Raw genomic sequence first — 26,539 nt, forward strand, 5'->3', positions numbered from 1 at the left:
TCTAGGACCATATAACCTTTCAAAACTGAATCAGGAAGGAAAGTATAATCTGAATAGTTGGAACACTAGTACTGAAAATGAATTTATAATTTAAAATATCTTAGAAAAATAAAGTTCAGGACCACACAGCTTCACAGCAGAATGTTTACAAACATATACAGAAGAGCTTATACCCAACATTCTCAAACTATTCCAAAAAATTGAGAAAATGGAGTACTCCCAAATTTTTTATGAAGCTATTATTTTCCTAACACCAAAACCAGACAAAGCCCTATTAAAAAGGAAAACTCACTGTGAATATTTCTGTTGAATATAGATGTGAATATTCTTCACAAAATATGAGAGAACCAAATTCAACATCACACTGAAACAATCATATACCGTGATCAAGATAGACTTATTTCAGGGGTACAAGGATGGTTAAATATCTGCAAAATAGTCAGTGTGGGACACCACATTAGGAAAGAGAGGACAAAAATCACATGATCACTTCAACAGATGCTGTAAAAGCATTGGGCAAAATTCAATATTCATTCATTTCAAAAACTCTCCCCATACTTGAGATGGAGGGAATATATCTGAACATAATGAAAGTGAAAGTGGAAGGCAAACTGTGCCTACTCCAGTACTCTGGCCTAGAGAATTCCATGGACTGTATAGTCCATGTGGTCCTCTGAACATAATAAAGGTGATTTAAAACAAACAGATATGATATCATATTCAGTGGCATAAAGCTGAAACTATCCCTCTAAATCAGGAACAAGACACAGATGCCCACTCTTGCCACTTCTAAAACCCTAGAAGTACTAGGCACAGCAATCACTCAAAGAAAATAAATAAAAGTCATCCAAATTGGAAGGAAGAAGTAAAACTGTCACTACTTGCAGTTGACGTGATACTATATACAGAAAGCTATCAGTTCAGTTCAGTTCAGTTCAGTCACTCAGTCGTGTCTTACTCTTTGTGACCCCATGAATCACAGCACGCCAGGGCTCCTTGTCCACCTCCAACTCCCTGCGTTCAGTAAAACTCATGTCCATCGAGTCAGTGATGCCATACAGCAATCTCATTCTCTGTCGTCCCTTCTCCTCCCGCCCCCAATCCCTCCCAGCATCAGAGTCTTTTCCAGTGAGTCAACTCGTCGCATGAGGTGGCCAAATTATTGGAGTTTCAGCTTACAAAAAAATGATTAAACAAATGAAATCAAGGTGAATTAAAGCCCTAAAGGAAAGACTGTAAACCATGAAACCCGTAGAAGAAAATGTCGGCAGAATACTCTTTGACATAATCCATAGCAACATTTTTTTTTCACCTGTCTCCTAAAGCAAAGTAAGCAAAGGAATAAAATGAGATCTAAATAAACTTAAAAGCTTTTGCACAGCAAACGAAAACACTGACAAAGTGAAAGACCACCTACTGAATGGGAGTAAGTATTTGCAAATGATATGACTATAAGGGGTTAATATCCAAACTATCTAAACAAATTATTCAACTTGATATTAAAATACAAACAAACAAATTTTAAAAATGGGAAGTTCTGATTTTCTCTAAAGAAGATATACACTCGGCACATGAAAAAATGCTGAACATCACTAACTCTCAGAGAATTTAAAACCAAAATCTCAAGGAGATATCACCTCACACTCATCAGAATGGCTATCATCAATTCAAAAAGTCTGGAAATAACAAATGTTGACAAGGATGTGGAGAAAGGGAAGCCCTTGTACTTAAATGGTGGGAATGTAAATTTGTGTAGTCGCTATGGAAAACATCATGAAAGTTTCTCACAAAACTAAAAAAAAGAACTACCAATTGACCCAGCAATTCCTCTCTGAGGTATGTATCAGAATACAATGAACACTAATTTGAAAAGATACATGAATTCCAATGTGTATTACAGACTTATTTACAATAGAAAAGATATGGAAGCAACCAGTGAACAAAGCATACATGGTTCATCTCTTCAAAGCACTCGCATGGATTATGGCAGAAGCAAGGATTTGAACACTATAGTAATCCTTAGAAATAATGGCAGATACATTTTCTTTGAGATGGAAAAATTCTTCCAGCAAATAGTATAGAAAAGGAAGGCTACAATAGTTCATATACTTTGATTCAATTTCTATAAATTAAAAAGAATTCACTGATGTATGCTCATCCAAATATATGTGTATTATATATTCTAGCATTATATAATACATATAATATATACATTATAAACATTTAGGTAAAACAACAAAGAGAAAATTTTAACAGTATATATTTCTATTGACATGCTTATTGCTGTCCTCTAATTTGATTTTTATACTTTTTGAATTTCCATCATCCTGTTCTGTTATACTGTGAATAGAATAAGAATCACTGTAATGGTAAAGTTTGTCAAAATAGTTCTCAAGGTGGGCTGGCCTTCATATTTTTGATGGGTTTGAAATATTAGCTATAATATACGTGGCAATTGGGATCATTTGGCAGCTGTTTGAGGGGCATAGAGATAAACACTGCTGACAGGCATGCCTGGGAATACAATGAAAAGAATGATGTACAAAAGTTAAACAAGCATGTGAAATCAAAATCTGAGGTTGGAAAGGAGTCAATCAAAAAGATTACAACACACTAGACCCAAAGTATCCTTATGTAACAGAGCAGCGTGAGCACAGCCCTTAGCAGGTAGGCATTGCTGTGCCTTACTAGTCCACATCCTGTTACTAAGCAACAGGTCTTGCTCAGCAGTTAGACAGTGAATCCAAGAGCCCCGCCCATAAGCAACCAACTATCAGTGAGGTACCTACTGGTACATCTCTGGCTCAGCTACACATTGGGCCCTACCTGATGATAACTGTCAACGAGGGACCATTGGGGAAGTGATTCAGTCAAGAGTCCGTGGTGCAGTGGTCAGGTGACTCTTCACTTTGGGCACCTTTCTTTTTACTTTTTTCTATCGTTTTAATCAGGAATGCATTTCTGGTAGATGGCGCAAGTTGAGTTTCCCTACTCAATATGCGATTTGAAGTGTCCCCAACAATATCAGTGGAGGAGACATCTAACACTTCCTTTGCAATGATGTGTAATTTATGGAGATGGTGTATTGACCTTGGGGCAACAGACTGTGGATTCACCAAAACTTAGGGTCTCTGAAACTCATTGGAGTAGACAAAACATACTACATGTCCTTAATAACCTTTTTCCACATTAAAGGCTTCCTCTTCAGTTCCTTAAGGGCTTCAAGAACTCCCAATAGGAAGAAGGAAGTCTAGAGATAAAGTGACTAGAGGTCTCTGAAGTGCTGAAATTGGATGAAAAGTGTTAATACAGGGATGGAGGAGGCAGGATGTTGAAGGGAGACATATAAGTCAAAGAATAAAGGGCACTGAAGGAAAGTCTGAAGGTCATGAGCAGAAACACCATGCCCCTGAATCACCACTCCCCATAATCAGACACACAGATGTGTCAGAAGTGGGTAAGAGGTTCATGGCCTCCCTCAGGCTCCACTAGCCCATGTTGATGGGAAAAGTGGTACATTGTGAGATCTAAGACACCAAGGCCACCATTGGCTGGTGGAGTGCCTAGGTTAGCAATCACATTTAAGGGTGTGGCTCCTCATTGTCCTGAGTAGGTATGTATAGGGGGGTCAGAGTCAGAGATTCTGGGTTAGGCCATTTCGTGGGATAATCATGATTAAGGGAACCAGGAAGAGAAGGAAGCCAAGAAAACCAAGAAGAGTTGCAACACGGTTTGCTTCAAGGATGAAAGGAAAAAAGACGACCCGTTGTCAACGGAGATACAGAGGCAGTGTGAAGGTAAGATGACTCCATCTATGCTCTACATGTTTTCCATTGACTTTTCTGTTCAAGACCTCTACACTGCCCTTACCTGGCACAAAAGACCTCATCAGCCCACAAACCTTTTCATGAAATCTCCCTTCGAACTCAGTTGTTATACTCTTTCCTCAAAATTAATACCCTTCTCTTTTCTTTCCATGCACGAAATATGACCAGGAGGGTCAGAAGACCTCTGCAAGGAACTCAGAAGGAAAATCTGATCATATGCCACTCAGTCGAAGAAGGTGAAGAAAACAAGAAAACCAAATCGGTTTTTCTGTTCCTGTGCACATAAGACACTGAATCAACACCGAGAAATGTACCAAAATATGAGGCAGAGTCCAAGAAAGAGGCAGAATCAAAAGAGAAGTTTAGCTCAGCCGTCCTGGAATGAAAGACCCTGGAGAAGTACAACCTGGGCAGCCAGTAACTGAATCCCAAAGGACAGACAGTTTAGAATTGTTTCTCCAGAGGTCTGCTTTCTTATAAATGACCAACCAGGAAAAGACGGACTCTCACACTAACATAATAAATTGATGGCTGTCATTAAAATGAACATCAAATTGTGAAAAATGATATTTGTTTGTGTGTGAGTGTGTGTGAATTTTCTGATGGGAAGGGAACGGAGGGAGAGAAGAGGTGGGCACCTGAGTGTGGAGGGGTGTGTAGTCCCTGGAGATTGGGGAACAGACCCTCAGGCCCCCAGTTAACCAGAGAGTAGAGGTCTGGACTGGGTTAGGAGTCTGCCCTTAACATGGATAACCGTGCTAACAATTGATCTCAGAGGCAAGGATTAGTTGTGTTGTATTACTGCCTTCGTTTGGGGTGTAGAATGACGTTAGGGTCTAGATTGCCAGAACCCAGATGGGAAGAGGGTTCAGCATGGGGATGGTAAATGTCATACTTCCTCTGTGAAAAGCAGGCAGAAAACACCTCCTGGCCACCTACATCATAAATGGCTTTGTTGCATCACTCACCTATGCTGTCAGCTCAAGGGGCACAGGAAGCACAAAATGCTGATACAACTAAAACCCACAGCTAGCACTCCAATCGATTAAAATAATGTCTGGAGGGAACAGACCAGATATCAAATAGGCCACTGTTATCCTAAGAAATTGGTGGGAGCAGCGTGTTCCCAAGGGCAGGGTAGTTGAGGTGACCTATCCTGGTATATATGACAAACAGGATCACCACAGACAGATAGAATTTTGGGGGTTGGGGGCACCATGCAGTTTGTGGGATCTTCGTTCCCTGACCAGGGATTGAAAATGTTTATGTTTCCTTGTTAATTTTCTGATTAGTCGATCTATCCATAGGTGTGAGTGGGGTATTAAAGTCTTCCACTCTTATTGTATTATTGTTAATTTCCCCTTTCATAATTATTAACATTTGTCTTACATATTGCTGTGCTACTGTGTTGGGTGCAAATTTATTTATAATTGTTATATCTTCTTTTTTGATTGATCTTTTGATCATCATATTGTGTCCTTCTTTGTCTCTATTCACAGCCTTTGTCTTACAGTTTATTTTATCTGATATGAATATTGTTACTCCTGCTTTCTTTTAGTCTCTATTTGTGTGGAATATATTTTTCCAGCCCTTCCCATTCAGTCTGTATGTGTCCCTCTTTTTGAGGTAAGTCTCATATAGACAACATATATAGGGGTTTTGTTTTTGCATCCATTCACCCATTCTTTGTCTTTTGGTTGGGGCATTCAACCCACTTACATTTAAGGTAATTATTGATAAGTATGATCCCATTGCCATTTACTTTATTGTTTTGGGTTCGGGTTTATTCACCTTTTCTCTGCTTCCAGTTCTTTAGCATTTGTTGAAGAGTTGATTTGGTGACGCTAAATTCTCTCAGCTTTTGCTTCTGTGTAAAGTTTTTCATTTCTCCTTCATATTTGAATGAGATCCTTGCTGGGTACTGTAATCTGGGCTGTAGGCTATTTTCATTCATCACTGTAAACATGCCCTGCCATTCCCTCCTGGCCTGAAGATTTTCTATTGAAAGATCAGCTGTGATCCTTGTGGGAATCCCCTTGTGTTTTATTTGCTGTTTTTCCCTTGTTACTTTTAATATTTGTTCTTTGGGTTTGGTCTTTGTTAATTTTATTTATTTTTTGTTTGTTTGTTTCAATTTGTACAACACAGCATTTGAATTTCTCTTTTTCATACACACATGCTCAAGAGCAAAAGCAATTATTTTTTCTTGGTAATAACATCTTGTTATACTCTATATCTCTTGGCAAACTTCCTTTGAGAATCCTCCCTGTGTATATTCAGTGTTTAGCTCTGTGAAAATGCAATTTGCTTTTTTTCCCTTTTGTATTTTGATTTTTTCATGAAAGTTTTATTTTACTTTGTCTTTGTTTTCCGTATTTTCGTCTACCACATGTGTTTTTTTTTCCCATTTTTTTTATTGGAGGCTAATTATTTTACAATATTATATTGGTTGGTTTTGCCATACATTGACATGAATCCGCCCCAGGTGTACATGAGTTCCCTCTCCTGAACCCTCCTCCCACCTCTCTCCTCCCTTTATCCTCCCTCTGGTCCATCCGCGTGCACCAGCACCGAGCATCCTGTATCATGCATCAACCATGAACTGGTGATTCATTTCACATATGACAACATACATGTTTCAATGCCAATCTCCCAAATCATCCCACCTTCACCCTCTCCCTCAGAGTCCAAAACACAGTTCTATACATCTGTGTCTCTTTTGCTGTCTCGTATAAAGGGTTATCATTTCCATCTTTCTAAATTCCACATATATGCATTAGTATACTGTATTGGTGTTTTTCTTTCTGGCTTACTTCACTCTGTATAATAGGCTCCAGTTTCATCCACCTCATTAGAACTGATTCAAATGCATTCTTTTTAATGGATGAGTAATACTCCACTTTGCATATGTACCAAAGTTTTCTTATCCATTCGTCTGCAGATGGACATCTAGGTTGTTTCCATGTCCTCGCTATTATAAACAGTGCTGCAACGAACATTGGAGTACATGTGCCTCTTTGAATTCTGGTTTCCTTGGTGTGTATGCCCAGGAGTGTGATTGCTGGATCATAAGGCAGTTCTATTTCCAGTTTTTTGAGGAATCTCCACACTGTTCTCCATAGGAGCTGTACTAGTTTGCATTCCCACCAACAGTGTAAGACGATTCCCTTCTCTCCACACCCTCTCCAGAATTTATTGCTTGTAGACTTTTGGATAGCAGCCATTCTGACTGGTGTGAAATGGTATCTCATTGTGGTTGTGATTTGCATTTCTCTGATTATGAGGGATATTGAGCATTTTTTCATGTGCTTGTTAGCCATCTTTATGTCTTCTTTGGAGAAATATCTGTTTAGTTCTTTGGCCCATTTTTTGATTGGGTCATTTATTTTTCTGGAATTGAGCTGCAGGAGCTGCTTGTATATTTGGGAGATTAATCCTTTATCAGTTGCTTCATTTGCTATCATTTTCTCCCATTCTGAAGGCTATCTTTTCACCTTACTTATGGTTTCTTTTGCTGTGCAGAAGCTTTTGATTTTAATTAGGTCCCATTTGTTGATTTTTGCTTTTATTTCCAATATTCTGGGAGGTGGGTCTTGGAGGATCCTGCTGTGATTTATGTCGGAGAGTGTTTTGCCTATGTTCTCCTCTAGGGGTTTTATAGAATCTGGTCTTACATTTAGCTCTCTAATCCATTTTGATTTTATTTTGATGCATGGTGTTAGGAAGTGTTCTAGTTTCATTCTTTTACAAGTGGCTGACCAGTTTTCCCAGCACCACTTGTTAAAGAGACTCTCTTTTCTCCATTTTATAGTCTTGCCTGCTTTGTCAAAGATAAGGTGTCCATAGGTGTGTGGATATATCTCTGGGCTTTCTATTCTGTTCCATTGATCTACATTTCTGTCTTTATGCCAGTACCATACTGTCTTGATGACTGTGGCTTTGTAGCAGAACCTGAAGTCTGGCAGGTTAATTTCCCCCAGTTCCATTCTTCTTCCTCAAGATTGTTGTGGTTATTCAGGGTTTTTTTTATTTCAATACAAATTGTGAGATTATTTGTTCTAGTTCTGTGAAAAATATCGTTGGTAGCTTGATAGGGATTGCATTGAATGTATAAATTTCTTTGGGTAGTATACTCATTTTTATGATATTTATTCTTCCAATCCATAGCCACGGTATATTTCTCCATCTATTTGTGTCCTTTTTGATTACTTTCACTAGTGTTTTATAGTTTTTTATGTACAAGTCTTGTGTTTCCTTAGGTAGATATAATCCTAAGTATTTAATTCTTTTCCTTGCAACAGTGAATGGAATAGTTTCCTTAATTTCTCTTTCTATTATCTCATTATTAGTGTATAGGAACGCAAGATATTTCTGTGTGTTGATTTTATATCCTGTAACTTTACTGTATTCATTGATTAGCTCTAGTATTTTTCTGGTAGAGTCTTTAGGGTTTTCTGTGTAGAGGATCATTTCATCAGCGAACAGTGAAAATTTTACTTCTTCTTTTCCAATTTGAACTCCTTTTATGTCTTTTTCTGCTCTGATTTCTGTGGCCAAAACTTCCAGAACTATGTTGAATAGTAGTGGTGAGAGTGGGCACCCTTGTCTTGTTCCTGACTTTAGGGGAAATGCTTTCAGTTTTTCACCATTGAGGATAATGTTTGCTGTGGGTTTGTCATATATAGCTTTTATTATGTTGAGGTATGTCCCTTCTAGTCCCACTTTCTGGAGGGTTTTTATCATAAATGGATGTTGTATTTTGTCAAAGGCTTTCTCTGCATCTATTGAGATAATCATATGATTTTTATTTTTCAGTATGTTAATGTGGTGTATTACGTTGATTCATTTGCGGATATTGAAGAATCCTTGCATTCCTGGGATAAAGCCCACTTGGTCATGATGTATGATCTTCTTAATGTGTTGTTGGATTCTGATTGCTAGAATTTTGTTAAGGATTTTTGCATCAATGTCCATCAGTGATATTGGTCTGTAGTTTTCTTTTTTTGTGGGGTATTTACCAGGTTTTGGGATTAAGGTGATTGTGGCCTCATAGAATGAGTTAGGAAATTTCCCTTCCTCAGCAATTTTCGGGAAGAGTTTGAGTAGAATAGATGTTAGCTCTTCTATAAATTTTTGGTAGAATTCAGCTGTGAAGCCTTCTGGACCTGGGCTTTTGTTTGCTGGAAGATTTCTGATTATAGCCTCTAGTTCCGTGCTTGTGATGGGTCTGTTCAGATTTTGTATTTCTTCCTGGTTCAGTTTAGGGAAAACTGTAGTTTTCTAGGAATTTGTCCATTTCATCCAGGTTATTCATTTTATTGCCATATAATTGCTGATAGTATTCTCTAATAATCCTTTGTATTTCTGTGTTGTCGGTTGTGATCTCTCCATTTTCATTTCTAATTTTATTGATTTGGTTCTTCTCCCTTTGTTTCCTGATGAGTCTGGCTAGTGGTTTGTCAATTTTATTTACTTTCTCAAGAACCAGCTTTTGGCTTTGTTGATTTTTGCTATGGTCTCTTTTGTTTCTTTTGCATTTATCTCTGCCCTAATTTTTACGATTTGTTTCCTTCTACTGACCCTGGGGTTCTTCATTTCTTCCTTTTCTAGTTGCTTTAGATGTAGAGTTAGGTTATTTAGTTGACTTTTTTCTTGTTTCTTGAGGTGTGCCTGTTCATATTGCTATGAACTTCCCCCTTAACACTGTTTTTACAGTATCCCAGAGGTTTTGGGTTGTTGTGTTTTCATTTTCATTCATTTTTATGCATATTTTTTATTTCTTTTTTGATTTCTTCTGTGATTTGTTCATTATTCAGCAGCGTGTTGTTCAGTCACCATATGTTGGCATTTTTAATAGTTTTTCACCCATAATTGAAATCTAGTCTTACTGCATTGTGGTAAGAAAAGATGCTTGGAATGATTTCAATTTTTTTTTTTAGTTCACCAAGGCTAGATTTATGGCCCAGGATGTAATCTGTCCTGGAAAATGCTCTGTGTGCGCTTGAGAAAAAGGTGAAATTCATTGTTTTGGGGTGTAATATCCTATAGATATCTATTAGGTCTAACTGGTCTATTGTAATATTTAAAGTTTGTTTTTCCTTGTTAATTTTCTGTTTAGTTGATCTATCCATAGATGTAAGTGTGGTATTGAATCTCCCACTATTATTGCATTGTTGTTAATTTCCCCTTTCATACTTGTTAGTAATTATCTTACATATTGCGGTGCTCCTATGTTGGGTGCATAAATATTTAGAATTGTTATATCTTCTTCTTGGATTGATCCTTTGATCATTATGTAGTTTCCTTCTTTGTCTCTTTTCACAGCCTTTGTTTTAAAGTCTATTTCATCTGATATGAGTATTGTTACTCCTGCTTTCTTTTGGTCTCTATTTGCATGGAATATGTTTTTCCAGCCCTTCACTTTCAGTCTGTATGTGTCCCTCGATTTGAGGTGGGTCTCTTGTAGACAACATATATGGGGGTCTTGTTTTTGTATCCATTCAGCCAGCCTTTGTTTTTTTGTTGGTGCATTCTACCCATTTACGTTTAAAGTAATTATCGATAAGTACGATCCCTTAGCCATTTGCTTGATTGCTTTGGGTTCGAGTTTATACACCCTTTCTGTTTTTCCTGTCTAGAGAAGATCCTTCAGCATTTGTTGGAGAGCTGTTTGGTGATGCTGAATTCTCTCAGCTTTTGCTTGTCTGTAAAGCTTCTGATTTCTCCTTCATATTTGAGTGAGATCCTTGCTGGGTACAGTAATCTGGGCTGTAGGTTATTTTCTTTCATCACTTTAAGTATGTCTTGCCATTCCCTCCTGGCCTGAAGAGATTCTGTTGAAAGATCAGCTGTTATTCTTATGGGAATCCCCTTGTGTGTTATTTGCTGCGTTTCCCTTGCTGCTTTAAATATGTGTTCTTTGTGTTTGATCTTTGTTAATTTGATTAAAATGTATCTTGGAGTATTTCGCCTTGGGTTTATCCTGTTGGGGACTCTCTGGTTTTCTTGCACTTGGGTGATTATTTCTTTCCCCATTTTAGGGAAGTTTTCAACTATTATCTCCCTCAAGTACTCTCTCATGGTCTTTCTTTTTGTCTTCTTCTTCTGGGACTCCTATGATTCGTATGTTGGTGAATTTAACATTGTCCCAGAGGTCTCTAATATTGTCCTCATTTCTGTTAATTCGTTTTTTTTTCTTCTCTGTTTCATTTATTTCTACAATTCTATCTTCTAGCTCTCTTATCCTGTCTTCTGCCTCTGTTATTCTACTGTTTGTTCCCTCAAGAGTGTTTCTGATCTCATCTATTGCATTATTCTTTGTATATTGACTCTTTTTTATTTCCTCTAAGTCCTTATTAAACCTTTCGTCCATCTTCTCAATCCTTTTCTCCAGGTTATTTATCTGTAACTCCATTTTGGTTTCAAGATTTTGAAACATTTTCACAATTAAAATTCAAAATTCTTTGGTTGTGTTGGTGGGCATTTATCCTGTTGTTTTACTTGCTGGGTATTTCTCTGCATCTTCATCTTAATTATATTGCTTTGCTTGGAGTGGCCTTTCCGTCTTCTGTCAGTTTGTGGAGTTCTCTTTATTATGTAGTTTCCTCGCAGTGTGTGGGGTTGGATGGGTGACTTGTCAAGGTTCCCTGGTTAGGGAAGCTTGTGTAGGTGTTCTGGTGGGTGGAGCTGGATTTCTTCTCTCTGGAGTGCAATGAAGTGTGCAGTAATGAGTTATGAGATGTCAGTGGGTTTGGAGTAACTTTGGGCAGCCTGTACATTGAAGCTCAGGGATATTTTCCTGTGTTGCTGGAGAATTTGTGTGGTATGTCTTGCTCTGGAACTTGTTGACCCTTGAGTGTTGCTTGGTTTTAGTGTAGGTATGGAGATGTTTGATGAGCTCGTATCGATTAATGTTCCCTGGAGTCAGGAGTTCTCTGGTCTTCTCAGGATTCGGGCTTAAGCCTGTTGCCTCTGGTTTTTGGTCTTATTCTTGGAGTAGACTCTAGACTACTCTATCTGTCATTTCCAAGGTGATTCCCTCTGTTTTAGCTTCTTTTTGATGGTCTCTTCAGTGTCTAATTTCCGCCCTGACACTAGGGTGCGGGTGGACACTTTTTAAAGTCTCAGTTGTTCAGTCCTGTTCTGGGAAGGGAGGAACACTTCAGACCAACATCTCTGGCATCAGTGGGAGTGCTCGCAGCTTCTCGGCTACACTGGGTTTGCCCCCGCTCACAACGCATGTGCTGTCCCAGTCTACACTGCACAGTCTCTAGGTTGCTCTACTGGGAAATGTCCGAGGCCGGTGCTGGGTTGTATGCACTTCCCAGGTCTGAGAGGCTCAAGTTCAGGTTCTTGGGTACTCCACAAAAGTGCAGACTTGGTTGGGCCTGGGTTTTGTGCCTTCCCCGGTCCAAGCAGCTCAGGTGACCAGGTGTTTGGCGAGCGTGGTTACTGCGACTTATTGCCTCCCCTGTCCCTACCACTCGGTTTTCTGGGTGTACAACCAGCGCACCTTCCCAGGCAGATATCGAACAGCCTGAGCCCAAGAAGTCTTGATTAGCAATGAAGCCTGCCTGCAGTTCGGTATCGGATGCCTTTCTGGGGCTGTGGTTGCCCCCTCCGGCTCTGGCTGCCCTCCCTGCCTGTCTCGGTGGGGGATGGGGGATGGGCCGACTGCACCTGGCTCTCTCTGCTCAGTCCTTTTTTCTGTGAGCGGGACTGGTGGAGTCTCAGGTTAGAGCTTTCCGCCTTTTCATGGGGAAGCTATCCCAGTCTGCTTTGCTATCCCCAGTTCTCTCAGATTGTTCTCGTGGCATTCAAGCCCAGTCTTCTCTCTAAGCAGTTCAGCCGGCTGCTCCCTGCCCAGCCCCCACTTGCTAATGGAGTATGCTAATGGAGTGTTATGTGGCCCTCTCAGGTTCCAAGACTCGCCACAGATTCGCTAGTGAGAGTGTTTCCTGGTGTTTGGAAACTTCTCTCTTTTTTAAAGACTCCCTTCCTGGGATGGAGCTCCGTCCTTACTTCTTTCTTCTCTCTTTTTATCTTTTATGTTTTTTCCTACCTCCTTTCGAAGACAATGGGCTGCTTTTCTGGTTGCCTGATGTCCTCTGCCAGCATTCAGAAGTTGTTTTGTGGACTTTACTCCTAGTGCAAATGTTCTTTTGATGAATTTGTGGGGGAGAGAGTGGTCTCACCGTCCTATTCCTCAGCCATCTTGTTCCTTCCTACCACATCTTTTAAATAATAGATTTTCTCTTCTGTTTCTGACATCTTTGTGACCATACTACATTTTACGTCCATCATTTACAGGAATTTCATCTATGTTATGGATGAAAAATTTTCTATTGAAGGCATACTTATTTTTTTCTTACTTGTTTATTTTTAGATAGACATGTCTGTCGTGATTGTTGAAACTAGCTTTATCTCTAGGAATATTAAGGTCTAGTCCTTGATTTCAGTTTGATTGTGTTTTGTGTGATACAGTTTTGTGTGTGGTGCAAGTCAGTGAACTAAATGCTTTACTTTTATTTTTTTATTAATAAATGGTACAAAGCACAATGCCAAAAGCATTAACAGTTAAAATTTCACCAAATGAAAAAATACTATAAAATACACAGTTGTAAAAAGCTACAATAAGTTATTTCACAACTGCCTCAAGCTGCAAAAAGAAAAAAAAAAAACCAATGCCATACCTAAATTATCCCTCTCTCAAAATAATGCCATTTATTTTATAAACCATGAGCACCCCCATCAAAACACGGGAACTGCTTTTGTTAATTCATATGTATATATATGACTGTATCACTTTGCTATACAACTAAAACAAACACAACACTGTAAATAAAATATAGTACAATATAAAATAAAAATAAGTGACAGATCTTTGGGGCTTCACACCGAATTAGAGTTCCTATCAGAGGGATAACAACACCACAGCCGTACTGAATTGTTGATTTTATTAATATGTATCTTGGGGTGTTTTGCCTTGGGTATTTCCTGTTTGGGACTCTCTAGGTTTCTTAGACTTCAGTGATTGTTTCCTTCCCCATTTTAGGGAACTTCTGAACTATCATCACCTCAAATATTTTCCCATGGTCTTTCTTTTTGTGTTCCTCTTCTGGGACTCCTATGATTCGAATGTTGGGGCGTTTAACATTGTCCCAGAGGTCTCTGAGATTGTCCTCATTTCTTTTAATTCGTTTTTCTTTTTTCCTCTCTCTTTCATTTCTACCATTCTATCTTCTGTCTCACTTATCCTATCTTCTGCGTCTTTTATTCCACAGTTGGTTCCCTCCAGAGTGATTTGGATCTCATCTATTGCATTATTCCTTAAGTATTGACTCTTTTTTATTTCTTCTAGGTACTTGTTAAACCTTTCTTGCCTCAATTTGATCCTTGTCTCCAGGCTATTTATCTGTAACTCCATTTTGTTTTCAAGATTTTGGATCATTTTCACTATCATTATTCGGAATTCTTTATCAGGTAGATTTCCTATCTCTTCCTCTTTTGTTTGGGTTGGTGGACCTTTATTTATTTATCTCTATGAGAAGAGTTTGTGGAGGCAACCACACGTTTGCATACTCACAAAGCAAGGCAGAGGAAACATGTTGAAATTACACAGGATACAGGCTGTTTCCCCATAACAATGCCAGATCATGACGTAACCCACTCTGAATGCCTACTCCAGCCCCTCTTATTTAATAGAACAACGCTTCCGAAACAATGGCAAAGACTTCCATGGCTGGGAAGAATGTACAGGTGCCAGGAGTGGAGCCAACTCAGATCTGGATTACATCTGAACAAGTTGAGAGCAGCCATTACGAGTGATTATGGGGGTGGCACAGTGGGAGTATCTGGAACTCTGACTGGTGTGCTGGGACTGTCCTAGGATGCACCTAAGCCCATACTGAGCACCCCATCTTGCTCCAGCACTTCTTTCTTTAGGGACAAAATTTCCAATAATGGAAGGGGATAAAGTACACACTTACATGAAATGGAATCAGCATGCACCTGAAACTCAGGGCTTCTGTAGCATCAACTGGATACTCAACCTAACTCCCCAATAAGCAGGGTTTGCTAGTGAGCACAGGAGAAGTCCGGGCTCATACCTGGCACTGGTTCTGGCCCCACTATCTTAGAGCCACCTCTCACCAAAGTGAGAGTTGCCAATTCACAATAAGCAAAATTAATCTGGAACGTAAAATTATGGAAATCGCCCAATAAGAGAAACAAAATGAAAAGCAAGTTAAAAAGGAGAACGGTTTAAGAGATTTTGGACTACATTAAATATACTAACATTCACTTTATAGGGGTCATAGAAGGAAAAGAGAGAGAGAAAGGTGTCAAAAATGTATATTTAATGTGCTGAAAGGGAAAATCTTGCAACCTATAATACTCCAACCAGCAAGATTATCATCCAGAATTGGAGAGAAGAACTTCTCAGAGAAGCAAAAGCTAAGAACTTATCCATACCAAACCCACTTGGAAGGAAATATTAAAGAGTCTTCTCTAAGTGGGAAAAGAAGTAAAAATCTACAGAGAAGGGAAAAAAACCCACCAGTACACAGAAACACATAGTAAAAGCTGTGGATCATCCAATTAGATAATATAGTATTAACATTAAAAAACAAGTGAATTGCAAATTCAATGCTATTACATTAAACACACTATTACATCAATGGACAGATCATCCTGATAGAAAAGCAATAAGAAAACTGTAGTCTTAAATTACAAATTAGAGTAGTTGAATTTAATAGATACTTACAGCATTTGCTGTTGTTCTTCAGGTACTAAGTTGTCTGACTCTTTTGAAACCCCATGGGCTGTGGCCCTCCAGTCTCCTCTATCCTTGGTATTTCCCAGGCAAGAACACTGGAATTTATTGAATTTCCTTTTCCATGGGATCTTTCTGAATCAGGGATCCAATCTGCATCTTCTGTGTTGCAGGCAGATTCTGTACCTCTGAGCCACCTGGCATAATCTGTCCCAAAATAGCATAATACACACGTTCAAGTGTGCACACGATATTTCTTGAAGGATGATCAAATGCTGGGCCACAAAAAAGTCTCAACACATTTAAGAAGACAGAAATAATATCAAGCACTTTTTCTGACCACAATGGTACAAAATAAGAAATCAATTACAGGAGAGGAATATCGGACAAATACAAAAATATAGAGATAAAACATGTTACTAAATACCAATGAGATAATGAAGAAATTTAAAAGGGAATCGGAAAACACTTTGAGAGCAATAAAAGCACTAACTTTCCAAAATCTATTGGATTTAGCAAAAGCAGTTCTAGGGGAAATTGTATAGTGACAGATGCTTCACTCAAGGCAGGGAAAAAATGAAATAAACAATTTCATTTACTATATAAATGAAGTAGAAAATAAAGAATAAATAAAGCCTCAAATCCTCAGAATGAAAGCAAAGTAAAGATCAGAGAGGACATTAATAAAATTGAGACTTCCCCTTTCCTAAAGTGAAAAAATGTCAGTTATGTGAAAAGATATTTTTTGAAAAGATAAAGATAAAAGATAAGTCTTTAGCTAGGTTCATCAAAAATGAAAGATAGATGACTCAAATAAACAAATGCAAAGGAGACATTATAGCCAAAATCACTGCAATAGGGAAAAATCATAAGAGGATACTACAAATGGTTATATGCCAAACAATTGGACAAACTTGAAGAAACTGACAAATCTCTAGGACCATACAACCTTTCAAAACTGAATCAGGAAGGAATGTAAATCTGAATAGTTGAAACACTAGTAGTGAAATTGAATTTATAATAAAAAATCTCTTAGTAAAATTAAGTTTAGGACCACACAGCTTCACAGCAGAATGTTTACAAACATATAAAGAAGAGCTTATACCCAACACTCTCAAACTATTCCAAAAAATTGAGAAACTGGAGTACTCCCAAGTTTTTTATTAAGCTATTATTTTCCTAACTCCCAAACCAGACAAAGACACCACAAAAAAAGAAAACTCAACTCTAATATTTCTGTTGAATATAGATGTGAATATTCTTAACAAAAGATGAGAGAACCAAATTCAACATCACCTTGAAACCGTCATATACCATGATCAAGAGGGAGTTATTCCAGGGGTACAAGGATTGTTCAATATCTACAAATTAGTCAATGTGGTACACAACTTTAGAAAAGAGAAGGACAAAAATTACATGATCAACTCAACAGATGCTGTAAAAGCATTTGGCAAAAATCAATATTCATTCATTTCAAAAATTCTCACCATACTTGATATGGAGGGAATGTATCTGAACATAATGAATGTGAAAGTGGAATTCACACTATGCCCACTCCAGTACTCTGGCCTACAGAAATCCGTGAACTGTATAGTCCATGTAGTCATCTGAACATAAAAAAAAAGGTGATTTATAACAGAGATGATCTCCTATTCAGTGGCAAAAAGCTGAAAGTTATCCCTCTAAATCAGGAACAAGACACAGATGCCCACTCTTGCCACTTCTAAAACACTAGAAGTACTAGGCACAGCAATCATCCAAAGAAAATAAATAAAAGTAATCCAAAATGGAAGGAAGAAGTAAAACTATCACTACTTTCAGTTGACATGATACTATATATGGAAAGCTATCAATTCAGTTCAGTTCAGTTCAGTCGCTCAGTCATGTCCGACTCTTTCCTACCACAGGAATCACAGCACACCAGGCCTCCCTGTCCAACATTATTTCCCAGAGTTCACCGAAACTCATGTCCATCGAGTCGGTGATGCCATTCAGCCATCTCATTATCTGTCGTGCGCTTCTCCTCCTGCCCTCAATCCCTACCAGCATCACAGTATTTTCCAGTGAGTCAACTCGTCGCATGAGGTAGCCAAAGTACTGGAGATTCTGCTTACAAAAAAATGATTAAACAAATGAAATCAAGGTGAATTAAAACCCTAAATGAAAGACTGGAAACTATGAAACCCCTAGAAGAAAATGTAGGCAGAACACTCTTTGACATAATTCATAGCAGCATTTTTTTCACCTGTCTCCTAAGACAAAGGAAACAAAGGAAAAATATGGGATCTAATAAAACTGAAAGACTTTTGCACAGGAAACAAAAACAGTGACAAAATTAAAAGACAACTTACTGAATGGGAGTAAGTATTTGCAAATGATATGACTATAAGAGGTTAATATCCAAACTATCTAAACAGATTATTAAACTCGATATTAAAAAACAAACAAACAAGAAAAAAAAGGGGAAAATCTGATTTTCTCCAAAGAATATACACAGATGGCACAAGAAAAAATGCTGAATATCACTAAATGTCAGAGAAATTAAAACCAAAATCACAAGGAGATATCACTTCACACTCATCAGAGTGGCTATCATCAAATCAAAAGTCTGAAAATACCAAATGTTGACAAGGATGTGGAGAAAGAAAAGCCCTTGTACATAATTGCTGGGAATGTAAATTTGTGCAGTCACTATGGAAAACAATATGAAAGTTTCTCAAAAAACTAAAAAGAGAATTACCAATTGACGCAGCAATTCCACTACGGTATATATATCAGAAGACAATGAACACTAATTTAAAAAGATAAATGGAGATGAAAACTTCAGTGAACTGAAAGGCCATGAGTTTAATTATTTTATATAAATATCCCATAGAGGAGGATTATGACATCATGTCGGAGCTTAATTCAGCAAGAACAGATAATAAGAGGCTGAGATCTAGCTCTCTTCTGGTTTGGTCTTTCCTAAGGATCAGTTCAGTTCACTTCATTTCAGATGCTCAGTCGTGTCTGACTCTTTGTGACCCCATGAATCACAGCACGCCAGGCCTCCCTGTCCATCACCATCTCCCGGAGTTCACTCAAACTCATGTCCATCGAGTCAGTAATGCCATCCAACCAAATCATTCTCTGTCGTGCCCATATCCTCCCGCCCCAAATCCCTCCCAGCATCAGAGTCTTTTCCAGTGAGTCAACTCGTCACATGAGGTGGACAAAGTACTGGAGTTTCAGCTTTAGCATGAGTCCTTCCAATGAACACCCAGGATTGATCTCCTTTAGAATGGACTGGTTGGATCTCCTTGCAGTACAAGGGACTCTCAAGAGTCTTCTCCAGCACCACAGTTCAAAAGCATCACTTGTTCGGCCAACAGCCTTCTTCACAGTACAACTCTCACGTCCATACATGACCACGGGTAAAACCATAGCCTTGACTAGATGTACCTTTGTTTGCAAAGTAATGACTCATCTTTTTAATATGCTATCTAGGTTGGTCATAACTTTCCTTCCAAGGAGTAACTGTCTTTCAATTTCATGGCTGCAATCAGGATCCGAAGTGTTTTTGGAGCCCCAAAAAATAAAGTCTGACACTGTTTCCACGGTTTCCCCATCTATTTCCCATGAAATGATGGGACCAGATGCCATGATCTTTGTTTTCTGAATGTTGAGCTTCAAGCCAACCTTTTCATTCCTCTCTTTCACTTTCATCAAGAGGCTTTTGAATTCCTCTTCACTTTCTGCCATAAGGGTGGTGTCATCTGCATATCTGAGGTTATTGATATTTCTCCCAGCAATCTTGATTACAGCTTGTGCTTATTCCAGCCCAGCGTTCCTCATGATGCACTCTGCATTTAAGTTAAATTAGCAGGGTGACAATATACAACCTTGACGTACTCCTTTTCCTATTTGGAACCAGTCTGTTGTTCCATGTCCAGTTCTAACTGTTGCTTCCTGAACTGCATAAAGGTTTCTCAAGAGGCACTTCAGGTGGTCTGGTATTCCCATCTCTTTCAGAATTTTCCACAGTTTCTTGTGATCCACACAGTCAAAGACTTTGGCATAGTCAATGAAGCAGAAATAGATGTTTTTCTGGAACTCTCTTGCTTTCTCCATGATCCAGCGGGTGTTGGCAATTTAATCTCTGGTGCCTCTGCCATTTCTAAAACCTGCTTGAACATCTGGAATTTCACGGTTCACATATTGCTGAAGCCTGGCTTGGAGAATTTTGAACATGATTTTACTCGCGTGTGAGATGAGTGCAATTGTGCGCTAGTTTGAGCATTCTATGTCATTCACTTTCTTTGGGATTGGAATGAAGACTGACCTTTTCCAGTCCTGTGGCCACTGCTAAGTTTTCCAAATTTGCTGGCCTATTGAGTGCAGCACTTTCACAGCATCATCTTTCAGGATTTGATTAGCTCAATTGGAATTCCATCACCTCAACTAGCTTTGTTTTTAGTGATGCTCTCTAAGACCCACTTGACTTCACATTCCAAGATGTCTGTCTCCAGGTGAGTGATCATGCCATCGTGATTATCTTGGTCGTGAAGATCTTTTTTGTACAGTTCTTCTGTGTATTCTTGCCAACTCTTCTTAATATCCTCTGCTTCTATTAGGTCCATAGAATTTCTGTGATTTATTGAGCCTATCTTTGAATGAAATCTTCCCTTAATATCTCTAATTTTTTTGAGGAGATCTCTTGTTATTTTCTTTTATTTTTTTCCCTCTATTTCTTTGCGTTGATCACTGAGGAAGGCTTACTTATCTCTCCTTGCTATTCTATGGAACACTGCATTCTGATTCTTATATCATTGTCTCCTTTGCTTTTCTCCTCTCTTCTTTTCACAGCTATTTGTAAGGCCTCCTCAGACAGCCATTTTGCTTTTTTGAATTTCTTTTCCATGGAGATGGTATTGATCCCTGTTTCCTGTACAACGTCACGAACCTCCGTCCAGAGTTCATCAGGCACTCTATCTTTCAGATCTAGTCCCTTAAATCTATTTCTCACTTCCACTGTATAATCATAAAGGATATGATTTAGGTCATATCTGAGTGGTCTAGTGGTGTTCCCTACTTTCTTCAATTTCAGTCTGAATTTGGCAATAAGGAGTTCATGATCTGATCCACATTCAGCTCCTGGTCTTGCTGTTGCTACCTGTATAGAGCTTCTCCATCTTTGGCTGCAAAGAATATAATCAATCTGATTTCTGTGTTGACCATCTGGTGATGTCCATGTGTAGAGTCTTCTCTTGTGTTGTTGGAAGAGGGTGTTTGTTATGACCAGTGCGTTCTCTTGGCAAAACTCTATTAACCTTCGCCCTGCTTCATTCCGTGCTCCAAGGCCAAATTGGCCTGTTACTCCAGGTGTTTCTTGACTTCCTACTTTTGCATTCCAGTCCCCAATAATGAAAAGGACATTTTGGGGCGTGTTAGTTCTAAAAGGTCTTGTAGATCTTCATAGAACCGTTCAACTTCGGCTTCTTCAGCATTACTGGTTGGGGCATAGGCTTGAATTATTGTAATATTGAATGGTTTGCCTTGGAAATGAAAAGAAATCGTTCTGTCATTTTTAAGATTGCATCCAAGTACTACATTTCGGACTCTTTTGTTGACCATGATGGCTATTCCATTTCTTCTAAGGGATTCCTGCCCACAGTCTTAGATATAAAGGTCATCTGATTTAAATTCACCCATTCCAGTCCATTTTAGTTCACTGAATCCTAGAATGTCTATGTTCACTCTTGTCATCTTCTGTTTGACCACTTGCAATTTGCCTTGATTCATGGACCTAACATTCCAGGTTCCTATGCAATATTGCTCTTTACAGCATCGGACCTTGCTTCTATCACCAGTCACATCCACAACTGGGTATTGGTTTTGCTTTGGCTCCATCCCTTCATTCTTTCTGGAGTTATTTCTCCACTGATCTCCAGTAGCATTCTGGGTACCTACAGACCTGGGGAATTCCTCATTCAGTATCTTACCATTTTGCCTTTTGATACTGTTTATGGGGTTCTCAAGGCAAGTATATTGAAGTGGTTTGCCATTGCCTTCTCCAGTGGACCACATGATGTCAGACCTCTCCACCATGACCCGTCCGTCTTCGGTGGCCCCACACGGCATGGCTTAGTTTCATCGAGTTAGACAGGGCTGTGGTCCATGTGATCAGATCAACTAGTTTTCTGTGATTATGATTTCAGTGTGTCCGCCCTCTGTTGCCCCCTCGCAATACCTACCGTCTTATTTGGGTTTCTCTTACCTTGGTTGTGTAATATCTCTTCACGCTGCTCCAGCAAAGCACAGCCACTGTACCTTACCTTGGATGTGGGGTAGCTCCTCTTGGCCATGCTTCTGCTAGTGGTTGGTTGTGCTGGAGCCGGCGTCTCTTCCGTCTGCGCCACTGGATCCAGCGTCTCTCGTGTCTGTGCCGCCGGAGCTGGCGTCTCTCGCCTCTGCGTATAGACCTTAGTATAAACTAGAGGAGTGGAGCATTCAGTCAATCTTCCATTTATACTATTTGTCTCACTTTGAACAAATATTGTGAATTCAGTGTGTTCTCAATACCTTTAGAATGTGTGAAGTTAGCGTCATAAATATTAATAGTCAGCTGGGCTAGAAATAAGATTGATAACCTCCTATGGAGGCAGAAAAGCCTTAAAAGGCATGGAGGTAAACCAGGGGAATATTCTTGGAGCCTAGATTCTCCACAGGAAGCAGTTTTGAATTCCCTCTAGCACATAGATCAAAGAGTCTTCAAGGCCACAAAGTTCAATAGTAAAGAATCACTTTAGGAAATTAACCTGAAAAAAATTCTAATCGGGTGAAACTAAATCTCTCAACCATTCAAAGTGAATATACATGGAGGCAATTCAATGAGCTAACTTGTATAAATTTACAATTGATAAGCAAGTTAAACACTGATATCTGTCTTTTAAGGGTAAGAATATATATTTAAAACAGCTGACTTTTTAGAAACATTTCTTGTCTGAAAATAGAAAATAAAACAGTTATAGAAAAATAGCTAAAAGTGATTCACGTTTAAGGTGAAGGTTAACTTTTTTTGTTTTGTTTTGTTTTACATCTGGGGTCTGTAATCTACTCATCTAAGTGCAATATATCATTAAAATACAAATGAAAAAAAGAGAGGGACCAGAACGTAGTTTGTCTACTCTATTGGAAATTGTTATCTATTTTATAAAAAGACCAGTTCTACTAGTGAATGGGTACCTTAAAAATGAATTAATCAGCTGTTAAGCACTGAAAATAAATGCCCTACATCACTTGTAATGAAAGAGATGCAAATTAAATCAATGATATGCAATTTTTACCTTCATATTGACAATTTTACTGAGAGTGACTAACTTGATGATAAATCACTCTGGTTTTTCCTTACCTCACTTTCCCCATCACTGGAAATTAAATGACCCAAAGGTCAAAAAATTTCAAAATCATTAAAGAAAGTGATTTTGTTGGAATTTTTGAACTATGAAAATAGAAATATATTTTACTTTAATCCCACACCTGAAACATTTAGAAAATTTTGCTTTACAGTGCTCAGAAATCAATATTATTTAGGGAGAAGAAGGAGAAAGAATTGGCTTTCTTCCAAATCTAACCCTTTTCTGACGCCAGTTATTTCTGTTTGGAAGTCTACCAGTGTTCAGGACCTATTCACCTCATCAGAGCTAAATGCTTGGGGGAAATGATTTAGCTTTTGCTAAATTTTGTATCAAGCAGCATTTCATTTTACGAATAGGCAACCTGAATGTAGCCTACATTCTTCAATAATGTATTCATAGAATTACTGAAAAAGATTGCTCATTTTGGTTTACTAAAAGCAGAGAACTGGTATATTATTTAAAAAGTCACTTTTATAATCCTCTCTAGAGTAAAATATATTGAACAGTATTTTCCTAACATCCTATAGATCTAAAAATGGAGAGGAAAGATTTCTCTTTTTCTAAAACATCCGGACTGATGCTAAAGCTGAAACTACAATACTTTGGCCACCTCATGCAAAGAGTTGACTCACTGGAAAAGACTGATGCTGGGAAGGATTGGGGGCAGGAGGAAAAGGGGACGACAGAGAATGAGATGGCAGGATGGCATCACCAACTCGATGGACAAGAGTTTGAGTGAACTTCGGGAGTTAGTGATGGACAGGGAGGCCTGGCGTGCTGTGATTCAAGGGGTCGCAAAGAGTCGGTCTCAACTGAGCGACTGAACTGAACTGAAATGAAACCATCTTCTTCAGGTCCTTTCTAATCATGGTGTCAATGGTTGATTCATGTCTAATATGGCAAAAAATACTACAATATTGTAAAGTAATTAGCCTCCAAATAAAATAAATTAATTAAATTTTAAAAATGACAAAAAAGAAAAGATACATGAATTCCAATGTGTATCACACCCTGATTTACAATAGAAAAGATATGGAAGCAACCAGTGAACAAAGCACATGTGGTTCCTCTCTTCAAAGCACTTGCATGGAGTATGGCAGAAGCAAGCATTTGAACACTATAGTAATCCTTAGAAATAATGGCAGATACAGGTTCATTGAGATGGAAAAATTCTTCCCGCATATTGTATAGAAAAGGAAGGCTGTAATAGTGCATATATTTTGATTCAATTTCCATAAATTAAAAAAAATCACTGATGTATATATGCTCATCCAAATATATTTGTATTATATATTCTAGCATTATATAACATATATACGTTATAAACGTTTAGGTAGAACAACAAAGACAAAATATTAACAGTATATACTTCTAGTGACATACTTATTGGTGTCCTCTAAAGTCATTTTCATACTTTTTGAATTTCCATCATCCTGCTCTTTTATATTGTGAATAGTATAAGAATCACTGTGATGTTAAGGTTTGTCAAAGTAGTTCTCAAGGTGGGCTGGCCTTCACATTCTTGTTAAGTTTGAAATATTAGCTATACTACATGCGGCCATGGGAACAAGTTGCAGCTGTTGGAGGGGCATAGAGATAAGCACTGCTGACAGGCATGCCTGGGAATACAATGAAAAGAACGATGTACAGAAGTTAAACAAGCATGTGAAATCAAAATCTGAGTTTCGAAAGGAGTCAATCAAAAAGTTTCCAGAAAACTGGACCCAAAGTATCCTTATGTAACAAAGCTGCGTAAGCAGAGCCCTTAGCAGGTAGGCTTTGCTGTGCCTTACTACTCCCCATCCTGTTACTAAGCAACAGGTCTTGCTCAGCAGTTTTACAGTGCATCCTGGGCCCCGCCCATAAGCAACCAACTATCAACGAGGTACCTACTGGTAGGTCTCCTGGTCAGCTATTGGTCACCTACACAGTGGGCCCTACCTGATGATAACTGTCAATGAGGAACCATTGGGAATGTGCTTCAGTCAAGAGTCGGTGGTTCAGTGGTCATGTGACTCTTGCCTTTGGGCACCTTTTTTTTTTTTTTAATCAGGAATGTATTTCTGGTAGACGGGGCAAGATGACTTTCCCTACTCAATATGAGAGTTGAAATGTCCCCAACAATATGAGTGGAGGAGATATTTACCACTTTCTTTGCTCTGATGTGCAAACTTATGGAGACGGTGTATTAACCTTGGGGCATCAGATGAAGATTCACTAAATCTTTTTGTCTCTAATAAAGCTCATTGGATAGGAAAAAACATATAACATATTCTTAAATACATTTTTCCATGTTAAGTACTTGCTGTTCAGTTCCTTAAGCCCCTCAAGAACCCCCAATAGGAAGAGGGTGGTGTAGAGATGAGGTGACTAGAGGACTCTGAAGTGCTGAAATCAGATGAAAAGTGTTCAAACAGGGATGGAGGAAGCAGGAGTGTTGAAGGGAAACATATAAGTCTAAGAATAAAGGGCACAGAAGGAAAGTCTGAAGGTCATGAGCAGAAACACCATGCCCCTGATTCACCACTCCCCAGAATCAGACACACAGAGGTGTCAGTGGTGGGTAAGTTGTATCATGGCCTCCCTCAGCATCCACTAGCCCATGTTGATGGGCAAAGTGGTACATTGTGATATCTAAGACCCAAAGGCTACCATTGGCTGGGGGAGTGCCTAGTTGACCAATCAGATTGAAGGGTGTGGCTTCTCATTGTCCTGAGAAGGTACATATAGAGGGGTCAGAGGCAGAGATTCTGGGTTAAGCCACTTCATGGGATCATCATGAGTAAGGGAAGCAGGAAGCCAAGAAGAGCGGCAACGCGGTTTGCTTCAAGGATGAAAGGAAGTAAGTTGTCAACGGAGATGCAGAGGCAGTGTGAAGGTAAGATGACTCCATCTATGCTCCCCATGTTCTCCATTGACTTTGCTGCCCAAGACCTCTACACTTCCCTTGCCTGGCACAAAAGGCCTCATCTGCCCACCTCCCTTTTTCATGAAATCTCCCTTCCAACACTTTCCTCGAAACTAATACTCTTCTCTTTGATTTCCAGGCACGAAATATGACCCTGAAGCTCAGAAGACCTATACAAGGGACTTTGAGAAAGAAAATGCGATCATATGCCATTCGTCGAAGAAGGTGAAGAAAAAATGAAAACCAAACTGGTTTTTCTGTTCCTGTGCACGTACGACACGGATCAAAGCCGAAAAAGTTACCAAAATAAAAGGCAGTGTCCAAGAAAGAGGCATAATCGAAAGAGAAGGTAACCTCAGCACCCCTAGTTTGAGAAACCCTGGAGAAGTACAACGTGGGCAGCCTGTAACTGAATCCCAAAGGTCAGACAGTTTAGAATTGTTTCTACAGAGCTCTGCTTTCTTACAAATGGCCAACCAGGAAAAGACTGATTCTCACACAAACATAATAAACTGATGGCTTCCATTAAAATAAACATCAAATGGTGAGAAGATGGTATTTGCTTATAGTTTTCCTTGCTGTGCAAATAGATAGCCTTCAGAATGGGAGAAAATAATAGCAAATGAAGCAAGTG

Source organism: Moschus berezovskii, chromosome 26 (assembly GCF_049115385.1).
Source record: "Moschus berezovskii isolate FMDL1 chromosome 26, NW_MosBer_1.0, whole genome shotgun sequence".
NCBI lineage: Eukaryota > Metazoa > Chordata > Mammalia > Artiodactyla > Moschidae > Moschus > Moschus berezovskii.